General features: G+C 38.8%; 1 long non-coding RNA gene across 5 annotated transcripts in view; it reads left to right on the top strand.

Moving 5' to 3' along the window:
- LOC142054928 (uncharacterized) overlaps nt 1-24,367 on the top strand; it is a 283,958-nt gene that overhangs the window by 201,338 nt on the left and 58,253 nt on the right. For 4 of the 5 annotated variants that reach the window (XR_012659728.1, XR_012659727.1, XR_012659726.1 and 1 more), the window contains exon 4: nt 19,773-19,839. The exons of the other annotated variant lie outside the window; for it this stretch is intronic. This is a non-coding gene — a long non-coding RNA (uncharacterized LOC142054928). The remainder of the gene's footprint in view (nt 1-19,772; nt 19,840-24,367) is intronic. 5 annotated transcript variants of the gene reach the window in all.

Here is a 24,367-nt window from a genome sequence, read left to right as displayed (position 1 = left end):
ATCTACAGAAGGGGAGTTACCCACACTTGGGTGTCTCCCAGACTGGCATCTAAATTGTGTCTTCCAGAAGCTGTGTGTTGTAGAGAGAGAATTCATATGGTGTCAGGAATAAGTTCTTTACCATTTTATTTAGAAAATGGCATGAACTTCTTTTTTTAATATTTGTCTTCAAATATACAAAAGCAGGCATTTTAGTCTGCTCCAGAGATTTTTCTGAAGTTTATTCATACTGTTAGCTTTCTGGATACCACCACCACATTCCTTCCATATCTGAGGCATATAAATCTTCAAGAGCTATTAGTGGGCCAGTATACTAATTCAGTAGTTGCTGAGAGAAAGACAGAATGTGAATAGTGTAGCTCCCTGCTACTCTAACTGCACATAAGCAGATACATTCCTTTCCCTTGAAATCCTCATTAATTTCTTGATTTGTTTGGGTACAACAGTGTCTTTTATTCTCTAAACATCAGAAGCGCTGACCTTTATATACAAAATAGGCACTTCAGTAATTTTTTCCCCGTTTCTCACAGCATGTTGTAATTTGTTGTTCAAAGTCCTTTCAACTTATTATTTGAAAACTTTACAGCCGCCTTCAGTGCAAGAAATTGTTAAGAAAATGTTTGAGACCATAGTCGTGCTATTTATAGATGGGATTTACAAGATGATAGGTCAGCTCTTAATTAAGGATTCCTTGATAAATTTTGTTGTTGTGGTTTAGAAGAAAAAGCGGGGAGGTGGCTAGTATATACTTTTAATTCATTTCAATTAAAGTAACTATAGTATATTTGCAAAGGTGCGTTATGAGGTTTGTATTCTGGGGCTATTGGAGGAATTTTTGCAGCTTGTTCATGTGGGTCCTGTGACTGTAAAACTGTAACAAATTGTCAGCGTAGCCCAGGGCTGGTGTTAGTACTGAGTCTCCTTTTTCTTACTGGCTAAATTTTAGATAGGAGTCATTGTGTTTAGTTGTCTGATTGCTAGATGAACCCAATTTTAAGACGGGTCTGATTTTATAGGCTAATCATCCAAATGGAGATCACCTTTTTTAGAATAACTTTAGAATTGTACAATATTGTAATTTGAGTTTTATCTGCTGTTACACTTGGAACAGAAACAAAAGCCATCTGCTTTTTGGCTCTTCAGTGGATATCCATCATCTCACTAGCAATTTTGTTCAATATGCTCCCAGCTCATGTGTTTCATCTCACTAAATTCTCTGGAAAAGCACAAAATTGGTGTTTTTTTGTCTCGGAAATAGCAATGAGAAGCACAACATAATAAAGCAAAACAAATAAATTTAAGGCAATTAAGATGGAAAACCAAAAAAAAATCCCAAAGGATCTGGCCAAATTAATATGGCAACTTGAAAAAACATAACTCTGCAATTCAGAGTTATATACAACCTACAGGAAGATATCTGAAAACTAAGATTCTTTAGGTAGCAGGACTTGGGATTCTCTTTCTGAAAATACTGCACAATAACAAGGAAGATCTCTTCCTGTACGTATTTCCTCAGAACCACTGAAGGCACTTCTGCTTTACCTATTTTACTCTCAGGTCTAACTATTCAAAGTACCAACATTTTGCCAGGTTGCTAATAAAACTTTATTTTTAGGAAGTGTTTCTTCACCTTTTATTTCAGCTGTTCAGTTAGCAGTATTTTCAACGACCATTTTTGGAGGTGGCAGCATCAGTGTTCACTTAGATGCAGTTTAATACATTTCAAAATAAGTGATAATCAGCTTTAAAGGGTGTTGTTATCACCCCCCACATCTTCCCCTCCTTTTCTTCCTGTGGGTTCCCAAGGCTGACTTCTTGTGAGCTTACCTGGAAATTGAGGATATGCACTTCTCAAATGAGTACTGGAGGGTCTTGTTTGTATCAGTCTTGCAGGGTGGGTATGGGGATGAAAGCTTGAATCTCCATGACATTCACCATTCTACTTTAGTGCCACATTGTCCACAAAACCTTGGACTGTTTGTCCTCCCTGCTGATGTCTAATTGACTTGGAACCCTCTCCCTGCATCACCAGGGTAAAGCCACATACCCCTCCAGCCTCAACGTGGGAAAGTCTCTCTGCAGGGCTGTACCCATGCTGAGGTTCACCTGCCAACTTCAACCCTGTGTCTGCAGAATAAAATAGCTCTGCAGTTAATAGATTGGGATGGGAGTCAATCTTGATTTCCAGTGAGAGGTTGTGGTGCTGGTTTTGGTTTGTTTTCCCTGGTTCCCCACACTTTCTTCTGTCCTGAATTCCAACAAAAAGCTGGTATCTCCAATGCTGTCATAAACTGAAGAGAAAAATGAAAAATGCAGACAGGATCAGTCATTTATTGCTTGCATTTTGTCTTTAACATAATTTTTCATGGAGTATTTCTAAACAAAATTAATTTTAGATGTCAGAATAAAACCTTCTAATTTCAAAGCTTTTTTTTTTTTTTTTAAACAAGGCTGGAATTTTCTTCATTCATCTTTCCCTAGAAGGTTTCCATTTCAGCGAATTAACCTTTCTTGACAACAACCCTTAAAACATTTCTGGCTCTTTCTGATGGTGTATTTGTCTCACACATTCAAAAACAGGACTATGGGCACACATGAACGTGCTGCTGTGAACTCACAGGTTGTATTCAGTATAAATTAGTGCATAAATTAGACACATGCTTCATGTGTTTTCAGAAAGCCTGTTTCTGAACCTGAGTATGTACAAAAGAGTAAATAATGGGATCTGACCATGTGTTTGCTGGAGAGGATTGTATCGAGGACAAGGCAAGCGATGCACATTTGTCTTCTCATAGGATTTATCATCCCGCTCTATGGAAAGATGGGGGTTTGCTTTTTAGAAACTTTACGGGGGATGAATTTCTTTTTACTACATTTCTTGTCTATATATTTACTGTTGTTAACTTTCTGTGGAAAGGCAGCTTTGTGTTAGTGAGGAGCCTGCCAATAGGATGAGGGTTTAAAGGTCTCACTGCATTTCAGATTCTCATATAGCAATTTTTTATTTTAACAGCTAGGAAGAACGATACAATCTTGTATATTCCATGCTTTGAGAGCTGATCCAGTGGTTTTTGAGCAAATTAAGGTGGCCAATTGTCTTTTTTTTTTTTTTTTTTTGAACCAAATGAGATGGGATGCCTTTTTGAATAACTTCAGTGGTAGGCTGAAATTAATTATAGTTGGTTTATGCTTTTCATTACAGTGACTGAAGAGCTGATTCCTCTTGTAGCTGTTTCTGGCAGGTTTCTTCCACTTAATGTTAAAAAGATACATTGCATGAGAATCAAAAGGGAAAAATACATAAATGGCATCCTTGAACTAGACAGACAGTAAAATTAAAATTTGAAATAGTTGATATGAGACTTGGAATGTCCCTGGAATAAAAGACCACAGACAGTCACATCCTTTATGGAAGAAGCTTTTCTTGTAGGTTGGTCTTTCTACTTCTTTGCTTAAATTTCCATGCAGTGATTTTATTGTCTAACTGCTGCCAGTAAAAGTTATTTCTTTTGTCTAACAACCATTTCTCTAAGTTCTGTGCTCTCTCTACCACAAAAACTTTTTGCTTTATTTCATTACCTAAATTTTAAGCATACTTAATGTCTAATCTTTGTTTCCTTTACCCCTTAATTTTTGTAATAAATATTGCCTTAAAGTTTAGATCCAATTACTTAAATATCTTGGGAACGTCCAACACATAAAGGTGACCAAAACTGGAGTGCTCAGTCTAATGCACAGAGAAAACAGTATGTGGGATGGAGGTATCTTGAGAGGCCATATAGTGAGATACAAAGTCTGAATAGCAACAATAATGATGTGTGCATATACTGCAGGGCTCCTTGAGCACTTATTTCTAGTAAAAGTGATCTCCAGCTTTTAGAGTGGCCCCAAATAATGTTTCACAGCTCTCATTCTCTTCACAGTCACTGCCTTTCTGTCTCTCATTGCCCTGCTATTCCCCTGAGCTGAAATGCTGCGTGTTTTCCTGCTACACTGTGCATTGGGAAGCTCCTCAACTGGGCAGACTACCAAATTGGCACAAATTTAGAAGCAGGTATCTTTGTTTTCTTCTCACCCTTAAATGTGACATCACCTGACACAAAATCAGCAGGTGCTTGAATATTAGGTCTGTTGCTTTGCCAATGACAATGTAGTGAGCTGGGAGTCTTGGGAGTACAATTGAAAAGTTGTCTTGATAGTGCAGTAAAATTACTTTTTTGGCCCCTCCTGCCCATGTTTCTAGCATCTGTGTAAGTTATAAGTGTAACTTACCTTAGGGCAGTTACCTCTATTTTGGTCAATATTTTAGTCATAGGACTTATAAGTTGTTCCTCTTCAGATGCTAATTCGTGTCTGTAGTCTCAGCTCCAGTTAATGCACGTTTTTTGTATGGTTGGTTTTGGGTTTTTTGTCTGAGAATGATTATCCACTTTCTGATGATTTTTTTCTATGCTTTGTAGCTTGGGATCATCTGTATGTTTCATCAATATACAATTTTATTTATTCTCCAGTTCATTATTAAAGATATTAAATTGTATCAGTCAACATGACAAACATTGTATCTACTCTTCCCACTTAAAGTTTATACCCTTTTTTTCCTTTTTAATCAAAGATTTCCAAACTTTTTTCTACAGCATACTAATATGTTGATCATGTATTGTCTTGCCAGATTTCTTACCTTAACATTTCATGGTTATAAGCAGCTGCTTGAATTTTAGTCAAATTAAGAGCGTTTTTCTCCTCCTTCCTCTTTCCCCTCTGCCCTATCAAACAATGTTTTCCTTGTTGGCTCCTCACTCACTGCCCCCAAATAAAGCTATTTGGGTTGTTGCCACCATTGCTTCTCTTTGAACTTATATTACTCAGGCTCGAGCATTGCAAAATACTTCCACAAATATCTCCTGCTATTGATTTATTTTTATAAAAATGTTCAGCTTCTGCCGAACACAAGAGGGACTTTAACTGGAACACAGGTTCACGGAAGAAGTGTTAGAGGTGGAAGTATCCATGGAAACAAACTTTACTGCACATGTTCAGATATCCTTCAGTCATTCCAACCAGAGGTAGAAAATGGTGTCGGCTAACCTGTCTTTGCAGACTTAGTCATAACTGTGTTTAAGGCCAATCTCTAAGGAAACTGTTGGCAGATCCAACAGGTTCCTCTTACAGGACAGATACTGTTGAAAATTTGTAGTAAAATAATGGATCTAATACCCTGATATTGCCTTTGTAGGGAAAAAAAAAGACAGCTTTTCCTGAAGGTTTTATTGTCTCAAGTTGCATAATTAGCTCCATTTCCTCTCATTTGGCTCTTTTTATTTTTTGAAAGCAGATATGTTAAATGCTTTCATTAACCTTCAGCATTCCCCCCCTTGCGTCTGAGCCAATTCATAAAAAAGACTGTAGCCAAACCCTGCTCACCTGATTCAGTCAAGTAGCTTCACTTCACAGCAATGCACAGTTAGGAATATCATAGATGGGATTAGATGGACAAATACATGAAAAGGAAGCAGGATTCAACAGTTCTACACGCTTCTCATAATTCAGCCCTCAAGTAATTCTCCCTGAATTTCTAAAAGAGATATAATGTTCGATTTTTTTAAAAAAATTTTTTTACATTTTTTTCTCTCTAGTTTTATTCAGGCACTTGGCATCTCAGCTGATTTGTAAAGATCTAACCTCTTACCAGGTGCCTCTTGATGCACACCCTCCCGCAGTGAGCTTGCCAGCATACGATTTCAAACTTGAGTTTGCAAATTCAGGTCTGCTGTCCCTCTTGAATCTGGTGCTGAGTACAGGGTCTCACTGTTTCTGTTAGGCACTGTTTTCATTTTTAGGCAATGTATAATTCCTAGTAGGAGATAATATATTTTTTTAATCTGGTCAAAAACTAAACTCTTGATCTAATTTTTTGTTTTCACTCTTGCTCTTCAGGATAAACTGAACCTGGAGATCAGGTAGAGACTTCTCAAGTTGATTAAAGTTGAAAAAGGGAAATGTGAGCTGACAGCAGAATTGTTGGCCTGGTGTCCATTCCTTCATCCTGTTCATTCCTCTGGTTTTGTTGCCAAAATAACTGACTATTTTTGAAGTAAATTCTTACTTTAATAAGCATTAACCAGGCAACATATAATTACAGATACAGGAGCAGAAAATAATATATTCTGTATTGAGGACTGTCAGTGTAACTTATGGATCTTAAAACTGCAGTTACTTTTTTTATAAAGACATTAAATATGCTAAAGGTTTCTCAGATGATTCATGGGTTTTTCTTCCAATTCCCATCTTGTTTGCATCCTTCCTCAGTTCAGTTTTTTGCACAAGTCTGTATGATATGCATTTGTTATATAGTACTTGTCATAAACTGAGCAAAGGATTCACCACTGAGACTCCTGTAATGTCACCAGTGACTGGTTTCAGACCTCCTTAACTGCATATAGGTTGAGTCCCAAGACCCATGTTAGACTGTTGCTTTCCAGCCATGTATTCTTCCAGAATATAACGAGAAGTTCTTGCCAATTATAGTTGGTCTCTGTAAATGGGACAGTGAAAAATAATGGGATTTGCCTGACAACAGGTCAAAGATCTTTTTAACTTAATTCTTTCTGTTTAACCTGTTGGCTTGATAATGCTGGAAATAAATTCTTTAGAGAGGTGTTCTGTGTTGTGTCTTAATCTGTGACAATTAGATTACATACTCTGAAATAAGTACAAAGAAATGAAGCTTTATTTGTTGTTTACTGAGTAAATCTTCATGGTGTAATATTACAGAAACACTTTTGGCACCTATCTGAGGAAATAGAATTTGGTATTCGCAATATAATCCTTTGAATGATGTTTAAAAACAAAATTAAAGGAAACAAAAACCAAAAAACAAACCAAACATAAAAGTCTAGACCCTGTTAATGAGTTTAAGGGTTTTTTTAGTCAAAAAGGAGTTCTTAATGTAACCACAGGCTCTTTATGCCAAAACTAAACAATTATTTTTCTATGAAAGTAGTCTATCTCCCCCTCAAAATTATTTTTATGTCACTTTGGAACTAAAATTAGTTTGGAGATGATCAATTAAGACTTTAATATTAGTCTGAGACTACTGTAATCTTGTAATTGTTTTCAGTAATGGTGTCCCTGTAGGCCCTGATCATTCAACTGGTAAAACAAATGTGCTCATTTTGACGTTAGGCATGAAATACATTCCTGGAACTTCAGTGAGATTAAAAAAAATGTCAACCAGGAGCAATCAGGGAGTACTGCACCCTCCTAACCACTTGAAAACAAGTGGCATTCCCTCTGGGCATGAACCAGGCTGGTGTGAGCATTATGAACAGCAGTGATGAGAGCTATATGGATTTACATTAGCGTATAGTGGGTTGGCACTTGGTGGAACCCCAATACATCAGGGAGGGGGGAGTGAATGCAGAGCGTTATAAATGCATGGTAAATGTAATGAATAATTACATGCATCCCTCAAGGACTGATATAGACAGCTATAGAACTTGTTCCTAGATAACTCAAAACAATGCTAGTTTTGTTGGTTTTCCTATGATCCAGTGGGATTGTGAGCAAGCAATTTACATTATAAAGGACTGAGAAATGTAGTTACTAGAGTTAGCATAATTATTGTGGTAATTAATAATGGTAATTTTTTGTACTAATGGATCCCATGCTTTCAATTAACTAGCCATGAGATGAGGGTCTCTTGGCTGAAAAGAAGGAAGAAAAAGTGCTCTTTGGTTTGATTAGTTCATAACCAGCCCTAGAGAGGAGAGGAAATTACAGCAGAAAGGAAGCCTGTGACAGGCCAGCGAATGTTATCAGTCATTTGTAGCTGGTATTGTTGTTACTGTCTTATTTTTTTTTAGTAGCAGTTGTATAATTTGTTGACATTCATTAGCTAGGAGTAACTGTCTCTAGCCTGTATTTTGCTTGAAGTTTGCTATTGCTTTATCAAACAGAAGAAAGACTTCTGTGCTAGTCTGGTAGGGGCTCAACCTCTGCCTGCGAGCATGCTCATAATGGGAAAATTGATTAAAGAGACTTTTTAAGGGGAAAAATCTGTTATGCTTCTTTGGTATGCAAGTACAAAGATGCATGTTTACTTTGTGTGAGCTAACACCTGAGGCCAAAACAAAGGACAGCCAAACTGGGTGTCAGTCACTCTGACATGAGATGGTAGTGCCTGAAGTGACCTTGGGAAATGTAGTTTTATGGGAAATGATGCTTAAAACCCTTAAAAAGATAGACAAGGGGATGTTGAAGATAGCAACTGCTAAGGTGGGCACAAAGAAGCGCCTGCAAATACCTTTATAAAACTTACGCATTATGTGGTCTTCAGCCTCACCTACTTTTCATGACTTTTCTAGTGTCGGTAAAAAAAAAATCATGTAGTGGCCTGCAAGGGGTTTCTCATGGGCACATGCTTAACATCAACCACAAATGCTACACATCTTGTACAACACCGCCCTCCTGCTTCATGAGCAACTGCTGCATGCAGGTGCCTGTGCGGCCTCCCCACTTGCATGCTGTGGTGCGCCTTCTTGATCATTATCAACTTAGCTACTGCTTCAGGAGCATATCTACTCTTTCAGATAATTCAAAACCCATGAATTCATTTCATTGATCTTGAAGTCTTACTTTTATATTCATCCTACTGAAAAAGAGCCTCTTCTGAGTGAATCCATGTGAACTGTGAGGGCACATATAGAGAATGGGTTTTCTGAAGAGCTACACTGTACAGCAGGCAGGATGCTGACTTCTGAATCATTTATCAGAGCATTAATCAACCATGCAATAGTTTCCTATTGCAAGCTTAGGCTTTGTCATCCTGAAATATTTAAAACTCCCCAGTTTTAATACTCTGCAATTATATGCCTGGTTATGGGGAAAAATGACAAACTCCTATCTCTGATTAATGACATTGAAGACATTTTGACGGTGTAAAGCTGAGTGTCTGATGCTGTCACCTGGAACTTTGTGTGTTTGAGTTTTCCTTCCTGGGAATGAGCTGGGTGCTGTTAGCAATTTGCTGTGTTTGAGGGACATGGTGGATCAGCATGTTCAATTTCCTGCTGCGGCAGCTAGGACCCCGCTCAAATAAATGCTTTTGAAATGCAGTTGATGAGGAGATTGTATTGGGGGGGGTTGGGAGGCGGTGGTTTGGGTTTGGGGTTCATTTGGGGGTTCCCCCCTACTTTTTTTCCTTCTGCCTATATAACTCTTCTGGGAGGCCATTTCACAATCTGATTGCCGTAATTTTGGTTAGGAGGATTCATTCCTGGGAATTTTTGTAGCTCTTGTGCTTTAGCTTATGGAGCTGTTTTCCGTCCTTGGAGCTTTCCTCAGTCACACTTACAGCAGCAATCCTATTCACATTTTCTTTTGGCTAATCAAGCTAAAGTCTCTCAGTTCCCGATTTCCTTCTGCTCCCCAATTACTCTGGCAGTCTTTTTCAAACCAGTTTTAGTTTCTGACTTTTATATAGCTGTGGTAGCCTTTGTTCAGCATTTCAAATGAGGTAATTAGGTGCTTGTACAGCAGCTTGAATGTTGAAAATAATTCTCATAGATTCAATTTTTATACTTTTGTCACTGCATGGCAGCTTAAAGTCAGTCTGAGATGACCTTGGTTGTTCTTCAACTAGCTTTCCATTTGACAAGGTTACATCAGAAACTTCTCTACTACCCGAGCCTGAGTTCACACCTTGCGCTGCTGAGTTCTACCCTATTCAGGTTTCCTTCATCACTCATAGGCTTGGGTTTGCATGAAGAAAGTTTGTAGTTGACAAATATTGCTAATAAAAGCAGGCTGAGAGCAGCTCAGAAAAGACCACTTTTTCAATAATTCAGGGTAACAAAAAGAGATAAAGCAGATAAATCTGAGAGTAGATTTTTATATCTTATTTTGAAAAATATTTTCTGTGATTATTTTCTATTTATTTTCTACTACAAAGTGGGGGGGGAAGGCAGAAAGAGAGCGAAGAACCACAAACTCCTGGACTACATTAATTATATATTAAAAAAATAACACCTTTCCAAACTGATTTAGGAATAATAACAGTTTGGCTTTCACCCCACAAATCAACTAAACTTTAAACAAGGTAAAGTCCCAGTAGTTTCTCTAGTAGTGAAGTCAATTATCTGGCATACAGTTATTTATTGCCTTGAATAGATTCTTTAGGACCAGCTATTTGCTCAGACATTGAGAGGTATGAAATGAATTATTCTAGCTAGGACTGCATAAGGTGTGTAACAAGGGGAGAATTGCTGGGGTGTTGTGGGTGGTTTTGTGGGTTTTCTTTCCTTTGGGGTGAGTTGGTTTTGGTTTTGTGGTTGTTTTTCTGTTGTTGTTTTGGGTTGTTTTGTTGTTGGGGGTGTGTTGTTTGGGTTTTTGGGGGGAGATTGGGGTTTTTTTGGTTGTTTTTTTTTTTCATTGTTGTTGTGGTTAGTTGGTTTTGGTTTGGGCTTTTTCCTGTGAGTTGGTCAAAATAAATCAAAAATATTTTCTTACACTTCAGCGCTTTGGTTGAAATTTGGTGTTTGACTTTAATTATCTACGTAGTTAAAACCCATAGGCATTATTTGAAAACCTCAGTGATAACCCTGAAGTCTGTAACTACACTTAATCAAGTAATACTTTTGAGATTTGCCTCACAAGTTTGGAGTTTTTTCACATTCAGGGATTGGCTTTGCCCCTTTTCTGCCAGCTTTACCTGAGCTCCCCATGGAATTCACTCTGAGATAGAACTCATCCCAAAACATAGCCTGCAGATTGAAATCCACAATTTGGTAGTTACTGCTACAACTCGGACAAGGTCCCTAAAGCAAAAATACTTGAACTCAGGTGCTGCTGAGAAGACATCAGACACTTTTACTGTGGCATATATCAAGAAAACTACTTGTCATTGTTTTTAATAAAGCCCACTTTTTTTTATTAGTAAATAATCTCCAAACTTGATTTCTTGTCAGGAAGGCAAGGGAGTAAGAAGACTAAGTGCAGAAGAAAATCCTGGTATTTATAAGCTATTTAAACAATATACGGATTGTGATATGTCTGCTGAGACCTTGATTCTTCTTGCATGTCAGCAAAATAAAATTAATATTGGAAGAAGTAATTCTGCTGAGAAAAGTGGGTGAATTTAATAGGAGGAAGCTGAGTTTGTACTAATCACATCATCTAGCAGTTGAGGTTCTGTTAACGTAAATTAACTTTAGATAAAATAGCAGTAAACTGTATACTCCTGTTTTGTTTTCTGCACAGCATAGATGTTGCAGGAGATAAAACTTAATTTCCAGATATGCTGGACAGATATGTCCAGCCAACAGAGTGCAAAAGGGATAACAAGAGCTTTGCACTTGAGCAAAATCCTTTTGCACTATCTGATTCAGGAATACAGAAAAGAAAAAAAAATTCCTCCTTGGTTCTGGTTGGTATAAACAGATATAACTGACTTCTGTAGGCTATTCTTATTTAGAGTAGCTGAGACTCTGTCTCAAAGGTATTTTATGTGTGAATTTGTTTCTGTCACGGGTACTTTTTAATTGAAATTGTGGCTTTATTTAAAGAGAAAAGGAAAAGAAAAAGCAAGGGGAGCAGGGTATGTTTCCATTGTGCAGGGCAGGGGAAAAGGGCGGGGGGAACCAGCAAATCCTTTCTCTTCCAAAACTCTGTCTACTCATAATAGAGGTTACTAGCTTTATTTTTTAAGGAATAAAGTATTTGTTGAAAAACTTCAGCATTTAAAATTGGTTCTTAACTAATTGTTGGAGAGGTTGGGGAAATACTATTGCAGGTACGCCCTAACACCATCTCCTGGACTCATACCAAAAGTCTCCCACAAGATACATATGATGTTATATCATTGTATTTTCCTCCTCTGCAATCTCTTGTTCTATTCTTCACCTCTCCATTTCTTGTCCCCTTTCCACGCCAGGAGTTTACCAGTACCTGACTCCTGACATGAGCAATGGCAGAGTTAAAAAACATGGCCCTGAGGTTGTTGATACAAGGTCAGAACTAAGGAGTAGCCACCTGCCCATCAGAGATGGGCTCCAGCCACGCTTCCCCACAGGACAATTGAGATTAAAATGACAGTTCTGAATAAAATTGGTTGTATGTGACACCTAAAGCCCCTTTAAGGAGTTCCTTACAGATGATGGTGCTGCAAAGACTTATTACTTAGCTGGCTACGAATAACATGTATCTGGATCACAAAGCCAGTATAATTTAACACCTGCCATTATCATAAACAGTTATTAATTTTGGATTACTTTAGACCAAGTTCTTAGTGAGAGCTCTGTGTTAATTGCAATGGCACTTTCTGGGTGAGAAAGTCCTCTTTGCATCCATGAGTACATGTTAAGTCTAAGCTGCAGCTTTTTAGACAAAAAATACCAAAAATAGGAGCCAGGTCCTCAACTGGGGTTAGAAAAATAGTTATTTTGGTGTAATTATTGTAAGCAGGATTTATTTATTTATTTATTACGGCCAAAGACTTTTCCTGATGTGTGAAAAGTCTTATTTCAAGACGTATGCATAACACATTTCACTGTAATGGCAAATTAATATCTTTGTGCTAACAGTAAATCCTAAAGCATAATTCAGCTTCATTAATATAGCAAATTTGTCATGCATCCCACTTCCTTCATACTGAAGCATATAAATTGTGCCCTTGATATTCTGTAACGGCTGCCTGTTTCTTGGCAGAGAGAGACTTCTTGCATTAACATGAAGAAACTAATACTTCCTAATGGTTTATTTTTACCATATTCAGCATAGGCAGGATGATTAACATGCAGCAGGGTATGGTCTAGATGACCAATTAACTTCAAATAAATGTGTTCTGGTAATTACTGCCCCCCATACAGCAATGCAAATATTAGATTAACTTTTAGGACTGAATTTTATGGCTCTTTGAGTTTAAGTGATTTCAGATTAAATAAATTGACTGAATTTTACCTGAAGTGTTTTTGTAAAACCTCCAGACCATTTCCTCTCCCTTCTGTCTGAACTCTGCATGAGTCTGTGCCGCCTGTACGTTATCTCAAATTCTTGAACTGTACCTTTTGCCATTGAATTACGTACAAACCAGGGTGTATGTTCAGATACACCCATGTGTCTTTCTGAAAACAGTAGGTTAAGTTTGCTTTGTATTATTTTCATGTTGCATATATATCCAGACAAATACTTCTGAAAATCATTCAAGGCCATTGAACTAATACCAGAATCAAACCACCTTTAAATTAATAGCGAGTAATTGGATGCTTTGCAGATGCTAATTAAATCTTTAAACAAAGCTGCACACACCTGCCTGCTGGTATACGTCACCCAGAGACCGCTTTCCATATGCATGTGCCTAACTTGCCGACAGCACTGTCTCTGAGACCAAAATTTTGGATGAGGCACCCTTGTTTTTCCAGACACCCCTCTGAATTTCTCATGGCCTTTTCTTCTTGAGAACCACCTTTGCCCGTGCAAACCAATTAGCTAGACTGTAAGATTTCTGCTCATACATAATCAGTTTATGAGAAGAGAAGGCTGATACATATTATGATCCACTTTGAGGAATAATATAATGATAGTAAAAGCAATGGTGACTGTGCATTCTCAAAGCTCATTACAATCATGACCTACAAAAGGGTCGGCTCTGTGGCTCAGGAAATACATAACCATTTTCCAACTGGTCAGATTAATACAAAGGAGGAATGATACCCTTGCAGAGAGGCCAGGTTCCCAAACTGGTGTCATGACAGACTGTATGACTGCAGTAGAGAGAGAGACTTGGAAACCCTACTTAATAGGGCCCCTACTTCATGTAGTTCAGCCATGTATTTACATTTCTAAGTAACCCCTCTTTAGCTCTGTATTCACACAGCTATTTCCATGGACATTAACTTTTGCATTTGGGGAGCTGCAAGAGGTGGAGCACCTCAGCTCTGCCTGTGAGTGGATGCTGACCCCCATATCCCAGACCTTCACAATAGGAGCATTCGTTAACAAGTACTGGTTGAAGCGAATACAGTTTTTCATAGCAAGTGACCTAGCTGTCCAAAGGTGCTTAATCTCAATTATATAAATTCATCTCCATCCTACAAGGTGTTAGAGAGACTAATACAAGCTGCTCTTGCAATGAACTTTTAAAAATGGCATTAAAATTGAAAACTCGATGCGTTTCCAAGTGCCATTTAACAGATGATTTGCCTAAATATCAAATTTGATTTAAATGTTTTCAGTCAAGATAGAGACACGCATGGGAAATTCTAGATGAATGGATTAACCCAAATGACATGACACAGGGATGTCACAAAAATTGGACCTCATAAAGGAACTTCTCTGCAAATTAGTTTGGCATCTAAAACTTGTCTGCTTCTCCCCTGTATGCTCGAAATCGCTTAATTTCTGGAAAAAAACAGTGGTTTTACAGACCTGGCAAAGGTCACTCGGTATAGGAATATGTCTGTACTACACCAGACTTGATGCCAGTCCTTCAGAGCTTGTAAAATGCCAGTGAAAACTTCTTAAAATTAATTTTTCAGAAATGAAAACCTCTTTAAAATACAGCATTCTATCTCTTGAAAATAGCAAAGGACGTGGTGGGTTGCCAGAATGTAACAAGCTTCTTTCAGAGGTACCGGCTCTCATACTTATGCAGATTTGATGCGATTAAAAATTGTGCTGCAAAAACTCTTTGATCAAAAAAGCATTTGAAAATTTTAGTCTTGTATTTCTAAGTTGCTGTCCAGTTCATCCAAGACTAATATAGTGCTCCAGTTCTGACACCATTCTGCCATTCCTGCATTTATCCAGCTTGCTAATCTGGAGCCCAAAAAACAAGTTCCCCATAAACCTGCTACACTCCTGAAACCCTGGGAATATTATGGTATTTAAAGGGTTTTTCCTAACTGAGACTATTTAAAACAAAACAAAAAAAGGAGATTAAACAACTGCAGGGTGGATTTTTTTCTTTCAAACTTTGCAAAGGTTATCTGTTTTATGTGAGGGTATGAGGGAAAGATTACTATAATGAAAGTCATGTGCCTTTGATTTACCTGCTTGGTTTTAGTCTTTTACTATTGAATTACACACAAAAAAAGTCTGTTCAGGACAGCAAGCAGGAAATGAAGCAGCAACTAGTGATAAAAGAGGCTTTTGGGGAAAATATATCAAGGGCCCTTCAGGAAACAGTGAGATATTCTTGCTCAAGCAATGTTTCCCTGCCTGGTTCCAGTGAGGTTAACTGCCTTGTTTTGGTTTGGTTTCTCATTTGTTTTATTTCCCAACCCCCTGAAAGGCTGGAGCCCAGAGCTCTACTATGTGTCCTACCTGCACTAAGCTAGAAGTTCACAAGCAGCCATGTTTGACAGATGAACATTGATAGGTGATTGCATTTAGACAAACCTGTGTCAGAAAACTTTGCCCTAGCAGAGTATTCTTAAATGATGGCATAAGCTGCCATTTTCCAAAGTGCTATTTTGAGTCACTTGAAGTGAATACAACAAGCAAAGATGCAAAATGTAAATATTCCTAGGTGGTCTTTAAGTTCAGTTTGCCAATGGCATGGAAATGAGTACATGAAAATTAATTGCATGAGAAACCTACGGATCTGGCAGAGGAGTTGTGACAGTTGGTAATGTTTTGGTTGCTCTCAGTTCACGCCGCATCTGAAGTGCAGCATGAATGGGCACCTTTCAAAAAATGTTGACTATTAAGATCCTCAGTGGATGGTTTCAAAGGGCTCCTCTATTTATTAAATTAGACCTTTATCTGCAGTGGTCTGAGTCTAGAACCTTCTCATGGCACAAAGGTGACAGAAGTATATGTGAAAGCATGATTTGGCCTTGTATTTTACGAAAACACTGTCGCATTCCTTATTTGCAGTCATCCACAAAATCTGCTGCTTTGTGTCTGGGCAATCTCTATGAACAACAAAGGACTTCAGAGGTGGTCCTCACAGTTGAGAGCCAGTTCTGCTCTTTGGGACATACTTCTAGCAAGAATGTGATTTACCAGCACAGGCCACTGAAATCAAAGGAGAAAGAGCAGCATCCACCAGATAAGGATGTGTTCCACAGGGCTAAATTTATGCATCAGTGTTATATATGTTGCAGTGATAACTCTCATGCTGCAGCAGTTGATAGTTCTCTCCCAAACGTAAATTAGGTTTCTCTTTGCACGAGAAAGTAAATCTGAAGGACAAAGGATAATGTTCAGGATTGTTTCTTTGCTCAGTAACAATTGAAGGCAGAGGGGCGGGGGTGGAAATGCCAGTTATATTAGCAGTTTTGAAGTGTGTTAGTCTGACACTTGATCAACAGCCTGTGTGAGCACTACCTGGCTTTCACCTTCTCTGGTCAAAGATGCACTGACTTTTCTGTGGCATTTGCTTAAATCAGAGCAACCACTCTAAATAACAGGCTGGGTGTTTGCATGGAAAGTAAATGCTCTGAAGCAGATCAGAGGAGCTACAAAAGGGCAAAGTAGCATATTTCAAAGAGAGCTGGAATAGTGAAATTTTTGTTGGTTGGAGCATCTGACTAGCAAATGGTAAGGAATAAATTGAAGAATGTGAAAACCATGTGGTTATGTCAGGGGAGCTAGTTACCAGCAGGTGAAGTGTGGGACTTCTGTAGCAGAAACCATAATCCAATCTCTAAAATAGTGGCAGTTGTGCCATTACCATAAACATGATAGTGTGGCCACAGAAGCCTTCAGAACCTTGCACAGCTCCAGCAACTGTCAGGTTTCCAGGGCTGGAAGGGAAACAGCAGGAAATAATTGGGACTTTTCCTATTGATAGTCCTAATATGTATTCATTTGGACAGACTGAGGGAAATGGTAGAGAAGGCCCAAGAGCAAGGTGCAAACATACTCTTGCTGTAGCTTTTTCAACCAGTCAACAAGCTACACCAAGCTGCAGAAATGGCAGGGATACTGTGCCAATGTGATCATCTACACCAGGCCTGGAGCATCCTTCTCCAAAGTGCCACAGCCCTTTCAAAGAGGTTTTGAAAAGTAACTGGGAGTGTTAGAGGGTCAATGAGTTTTTAAGTGGGAGAAGAACATGCTCGCTCTTCAGTTTCAGTAGCTCAGTGTTTTAGTGTCTTGCTGAACAGCTCAGCTGACCTATTTTGACCCAATTCAAATTTGATGGAACTGTGACACTTTAAATGGACTTAAACTGGGGGAATTTATTATTTTGATTCTTGGAGACACTCTGTAGCATTTGGGCTTAGAACAACAGTAGTGGTGACAACTTCTTGGCAAACGTACTTTTTTTTTTTAATCTGATAAATGCACTTTTCATATCTTATTCATCATCTCTTGTTTATCCCAGAAAAGGTGGAACACAGGTAAATTTGCTGATATTGGGTCTAATTTCTTTAATGGACCTCATAGGAATGAAAACAGAGAGAATGGTGGTAATGTTTAGTTTGTGAGCAGGGCGTACATTAGCTTCGGCAACTGTGCTTTTAATTATTAGTCACAAACTGTGCTTTCAAGACCGTTAAGGATTAGAGGAAACTTACACATATGCAAAGCTGGCAGCTGTGCTTGCAGAGAGAGGGCATTGCATAACTGGCCTGAGATGACAAAAAGCTGCTGTTAAAATTGAATTCGCATCTGTGGAGAATTATATTTTCCAGTACAAGATGTAAAGATATATCCCTCAGTTAATCAGACTGTAATCGGTGACTTGACCATCTGTGTAGTATCACTGTGGTAAGAGCATTAGGCTCAAACATGACACATTTAGCTCACAAGAGGAGGGATGCCACTCTTCCTATCATCAACTAAACATCACTTTATTTCCTAGGGTTTCTTTTCATCTTCCCCCACAAATGTAACAATCATTCCAGTTTTCAAAAGCCCTTGCAGAGCAAGGGATACACTTGGGGTAACTTCAGTGACTGGCACATGCAGTCACTCAGTGTTCACAGTCGCACAAGATTCAGGGCTTTCTCCCTTCATCTTCTGCTCCTCATGTGCCACCTGGTGCAATGAACTGAACCTCCCCAGCCCTCCAGCACCTGTGCTGGCAGCTCACATGTATATTTGGCAGACATCAGTGTGCAAGGAGGGGGTTAACAAGTCACTTCTGTGAGTGTATATGGGAGATTTCAGGGTCTTTCTGGCTGTTGGCAGAGAAAAAAAGGCAAGTTTTTAGGCATAAGAAACCTTCTGGAAAAATACATGTCCAGTGCGCTTGTGCAAAGTGCTCCTGAGAATGCGTAAAGCAAGTCCTGGAAGGGAGGGGGCTAAAATGACAACAGCTGGAAAATTGTAGATAATTGTAATAGGAAAAGAAGTAAGAGGGATTAAAGCCAATTCCAGGAAAAAACTTTACTCTTGTGCTTTAAAGCATGCCTATTATATGGCATATCCTTAGTTGCACTGGTCTTCATGAGACATAATTACATACTTGAAGCTTTTATAGAGAGTTCATTCTTTGAAGTACTTTTCCATATCATGGTTTTAGAAAAAATCAAAACCATTTATATTGCTAGATTATTTTTTTCCCCCTTCCGGCATTGCTGCATGGTACTGTCCCACCCATCTTTAGGCTTTTTACTTATATCTGTGATGTTTTGCAAGGGTTTCACTGAAGTGAATTAAATTAATCTGGATTTACATCCACACTAAGAGCCTGCAGAACAAGAACTGCTACATCTTATTTTTAAACGTTGTCCCTTTTCCAAACACAGGCCTTGCCTATAAAGGTATGAGGGTATTTTTCAGGTGGAGGGTGTAGGACCAAGTGACTGCTGAGGTCCTGCCTGGCCTGAGCTTTTCAGTGGATCCATGTTTCTTCCTCAGTGGATGGAATTGCCATCGGGGTGTTGGTGCTTGCAAAAGTGAAAGTGCGTTTCCCAAAGCAGTGAGCAGGAGGGGAAGCATGTCCTGGCACAGCTGGTATCACTACTCCAACAGCCTTTCTCATCTTTTTAGTCTTCTCTAGCTGAGCAATGGCAGCTTGTCGTCTGGAGTTGACTCAATGATTAGTGCAAAGTAAATCCATTTCCAGTGTCCTCTAATAATGGTCCATCTCAAAGAACTGTCTTTGCTTACAACTGCAAATACTGAGCGAAGAGCGCCCAGCCAGGTTATGAGCAAAAAGCTTTCTTTGGCATCTTGTATGTAGAAGCCTTTTATTTTTCTTAGTCATCTTTTAGGGAAATCATCAGAAGGATACCCAAAGCAGCTTTTCTCATTACCATCCAAAAGGGTATTAGATGTAAGCCTACCAATATGTAGTTGTAGTATGTGTTCAAGAGTAGTATTGTTGGCTGGGAGATGGCATGAGTCAACTTTATAGTTCAGGGAGCTCGGGAGGTAGGATAAGAGCAGAGGACTTTGAGGTGATGTTAAGGAGTGCATGTTAGACATGGTATAGGAAAGGTGATGCCCAGGAGAGCTAAAAATATTTTTACAGATAAATGTGGAACAGACAACTTGTTAATTATACATCTTTTAAGCTTGGTTTGAAATTGACATAATAGTATATAATCATGATTTATTTAAAGACAAATTAGCATTTGACTTTGAATTTTCACTTGGATAAGTCATCTGCGTTTCTGATGTGGTGTCATCACAGAGCTCATATTTGGTGCTTCATGGTTTTTTGGTCTCTAATATGAGAATGTTGGACAGCTGCTTTTTTCCCCGCCCACTTCTTTTTCATAAGACAACATTAAGGGTTAAGTAATATTACTTTCATATTGGTGAGAATGTTTTACTAGTTGTGAAAAGTATATGTGACACTTTCCTCTTTCCTTCAGGTACAGCCAGTCTGTTGTTGCTGAGTTTCTGGTTTTGTGCCCACAGGATCTGTATTATCGATCACAGGTATTTCCCCATGTTGCTCAAGTTAATATGTGTTTGTCCTACAAGTAACTGGGGGGGAATGTAACATTTTGAAATCTTTTTTTTAAAATATTGTTTCAACTTTTCGAAAACAAGCTGTAACTATCTGCTTCCACCATGATCCTCATTCATTTATTTCCCCATTTGCTTTCATGCAAAGTCTCTGTTCTATCTATCAAAACTTTTTGTTAAGCAGTTTCAAAAGACAAAGGCCTTTCAGGCTGCCTGGGGAAATTTAATATACAGACTTTTTTAGCTTTTACATATTTCCAGTGCCATTTATTCTTAGAACATAAATGATTATGAAAGATACATAGAGCATCACAATATCAGAATAGAATGATTTTTTTGTTTTGTTTTGGGGTTGGTTTTTTGTTGTTTGGTTGGGGTTTTTTTTGTTTTTTTCAATGAAGCGTTTAGAAACTGCATTTAATCCTGTGGGTAACTCCCCATCGTTGTTGAGGTGGATTTGTTTGTGATGTTCTTGCAGACTATATACACACGTATGGAAGTCAAACTGTGCTTTTGCCCAGAAAAGCTCCCTTGTGATTAGAATTTCCCTGGAATCAGCAGCTATAAGGCTGTAGGGTTATCTAGGCTATATCTAGCATTAGTTATGGATCCTTTTACATCTTTATAAGCCCAGGGTGACTTTTGAATTACTGGTATAGCTGCTGCCAGAATTTTAGTTTATTTATTTTGAACACCTATGGTTTATTCCTGCAAAATCCTACAACCTGCAGCAGTGAGCTCATGGTACACAGGCTCTCCTGATGGAAATGTTTTGTCAAAATCATACTCGGTAAGCATAGATAGTAACCTGAGAAACATCTCCCATTCTAATCTTTCTGTTTTTATTGTTGTCTTGTGACAAGTCAAAGCAATAGTACAGGGTCTCCTCATCTTTACCCAAAACACTAGAAAGAGTGCAAATAACTTAAAAGCCAAGCTGACTCTTCAGTGAGTGCTACAGACCATGCAAATCCAAAGTACTTCCTTTTAAGCAGAACTTGGTAAATAAGTAAGCATAGGGGAAAACTGACTTTTGAGATCTACGCTTCACTACTGTAAATTGTTTGCAAGTGGCTAACCACTTCTATAATGTTCTGTTTTTCAGAGTTATTCACCACAGACCAAGAATCATCTAGAAGGGGCACGTCACTCAGTAGTAGTTCAGTCAAGAATTTCAACAGTCCAGCTGATTTCCCTGAATACAGAGGTTACTAGATAGGTTTCCTACACGAACCACATAAATAGAAGTCTTCAAAATTACCAGTCTGGTGCCAGTACGTTACAACCATGCAAAATGCAATTTTTCTAAATCTGTTCCAATATTGACTTAATGGCCTTGTGTGCCTGACAAATAAAGCTCCTCTGTCAGAACGCTTATAAGAAGTGAATGCAAAAAGGAGATGAGAACTGCAGTGTGGCCCTTTAGTAATCAAAATGAACTGGTTGGGCAGGAAAAGCACATAAAAACAGGGTGTTTTTATGCTTTATAGTTTGTGTGCTGCTACTGCTCCAATTCCACAAAGCTCCTGGGATTCCATATATTTTATAGTATATGACTCATTGGTCTTCTGACACAAAGCTATTTGACACGCAAAGATTTTTGTTTTATACTTCCCTGAAGAAATGTATGTACAGACAAAGGTTACACAGGGAGGTTAGTGGCCTTCGAATTGTACTACCTTTTTAAAAGGTTTAAGTCTCTTCTCCCTTAAATGTCAAATAGGGCAGCAGTAATGCCAGTTACAGAATTCTTCAGAGTACACCACTCCACAGTTCATTTACATACATCCAGAATTAAGGTAGTGAAGGTACTTTTTACAAGCTATTTACTTTCTACACAAATAAAATGGTAGTGAAACAACCCATATCTGAAAGTGCTTTATTTATGGCATCTTATTGTAAGAAGTGGTTCCTGCTTCTCTTCAGTTTGGGTTAGCAAGCAGGTAGGAATATTAAGCAGGGGGATGTGACAAAACAGCAATGTTCTTCCTCTTTTCTTTCACTTTTCCAGATATTATTGTGGTGTCAGTGGCTTTCAGATCCTTTGGCCGCTACCTCTTAAGAAGGGTTTGGTATCTGTTATTGGTTAGTCTCCACAGCAACATTTTATGGGAAGGGCCCCAAATATATTTGCAAATAAATACCTGGAGCTCGGCAGCAAACTCTCCCCAAGCTTTACTTAAACATTCTGTAGATTCAAAAAATGGGAAAGGCAGGGGAGAAAATGCTAAGGATAACATATAGGGGACAGTGCCCAGGTAACCTTTCCTGAGAGCTGCTGTGAGGCAGGGAATGATGTTCTCCCTCAGAAAGCTGATGGCATTTCTGTTCTTTGTTTCATTAGAGGAGCACAAAAGCAGCTGCAGAGCTGGGCTGCGTGCAGGTTGTACAATGGCCATCCTTCTCCTTTAAAGAAATGCATTCAACTGTGCATGATTAATTTTTTCTTCCAGTGCGTCACTTGTAGCCACTGAGAGCATTTTCCCCAGAAACACAATGCTTAATTTCTTAACTGCAGAAATTGGTGGGTATATAAACTTCATGGAGCCTGAGTGGCCTGCAGGACTTCAATAGCCCAAAAGCAGTCATTCAGTATGAAGTCTGTCCTTTTGCTCTTTCTAATACTGTGCACTTTCTACTATTGTACATCCATAGTATATCTCAAAGAAATGGCAAGAAAGATGGTGTTATTCCACCTCTAGAAGAGCTCTGTTGATAGACAGCTAACAGCTTTTATCACTTATCTCCAGGTTTTTCGTAATTTCAAAATTGCTGTGGAAAATCATATAATTGTTTGGGCCAGAGTTTGTTGAAATTCTGTCAAAATGAGATCATTTTAATGAGTATGGAGGGGTGGCTGCAGTGCAGCCTATATTATCCAGTCAGGCCAACCTGCTAACGAAGTCCGATGATTATAAAAAGCCTTTTGATAAACTCAGGTGATAGGTTCTCTCATTTTTCTGTTTTCATTCTCTATTTGACAACAAAGATGATCCTGTATTTTGAATTCTAAAGCTATTTATTGTCCTAGAGTGGTCTATTTTTATGGAGAAATGGGGTAGAGGAGAAAGGGAAAAACTTGTCGTTGCAAGATAAGGTTCCACCCATATGTGATACTGAATATAAGGTTTGACCCTGTAGCCCTCAGGGTCAATAATAACATTTTTACAAATCTTGGAGGTGTATGATTCAATCTATAATGCTCAATCTAAAATCACAGCATTAGGTCATGCAAGGGAAACCTCTGCTCTGAAGAGCAGAGTCACTGGTGTTGCAGTGAGAGTTGTCAGACCACTGCACATGGGTTGGCATTGGAAATGCCTGATCCTGTTCCAGGTGCTGAGCAGTGGATGACCCCTGCCATAGATCTTTCTGGAAATTTAGTACCTTGTATGTGGCTCTATCTTTAAATCACACCATGATCTAAATTTTTAAATCAGAGTGGTATGTCTTTTGGTGAGCAGGAAAGGTGGGTTGTTTAACATCTAGCTCTTGCAGGGTGGCACTGGGGGAGTTTTCAGGAACTTCAGTGTGATCACCTCTCGGTTTTAACATTCATCGCATAATGTCTTAAGTGAGAAGTAGCTTACAGGTCAGCAGAAATATGTTAAGAGAATGTATGCAAACAGATTACTGGATTGCAGGAATTGGGAGAAAAGCAGGATGATATTTCCATGTGCATTCCTAAAAATTCGCTACCTACATGGTAGCAGCAGTGTCTTCCCTGTTTTGGTCAGCCTGGCTGACGCATCGTCTTCCCCAGTTGCTGAGATTTCCTTGGACACGGACAATTCAGCCACTCTGCCCTGGGTGCCAGGGTCATTCGGTACGGTGCCTTGCTCACCTGGTGTTCTCTTTCAGAAGAAGCCCCTGCTCAGTGTCTCTCTTCCCCTTGACTTCTTGGATAGGAAGCACCACTGCCTCAAACTCCTGCAAAGCTTAAATACCTGATGTTGGGTTTGCAGACTGTGGTGCACATTTGCCTCTATTTTAACTCCTGCTGAGGAACCCTTGTCCATTTGTAGAAGATTTAAAAAGAATGCCTGGTTTTAGAGGAGATTAGCTTAGAGAGTGAATTTTCTAAGAATCTTTCAAATGTGCATTCCTGCACATTTTGTGAGCCTAGATTTGCAAAGTTGTCAATAAAATAGCCGTTTTTTGGAACGTGTCATAGGTATGAATTATCTGGTATTTCCTAATGGTCAGGGCATGGCCCAGAGCATTTGGGCCTTCAGACGTCTATTATAAATCCTAGTATTTCATGCACATCAGGTTTTGGTCAGGCAAATCTTCCTGATGGGAGCAATGTCATGGGATATGTATCTTATACTAGCAGAGATTTAAAGTCAAGTGTTTCCTCAGTAAAATGGAAAACAATTCATTACCCTCTCTTCAGGTGCTTAGAGATCCAGAGAAAGCAAGCTAGCAGGGCACTGGGGCCAGAAGACCTGTACTTTGTTCTGTTTAGTTGCTATTCTGGGCAGGTCAAGTCCCCTCT

The sequence above is a fragment of the Phalacrocorax aristotelis genome, chromosome 3, assembly GCF_949628215.1.
Source record: "Phalacrocorax aristotelis chromosome 3, bGulAri2.1, whole genome shotgun sequence".
NCBI lineage: Eukaryota > Metazoa > Chordata > Aves > Suliformes > Phalacrocoracidae > Phalacrocorax > Phalacrocorax aristotelis.
Note: the sequence above shows the minus strand (reverse complement) of the source record. Positions and strands in the feature narration are given on the sequence as shown.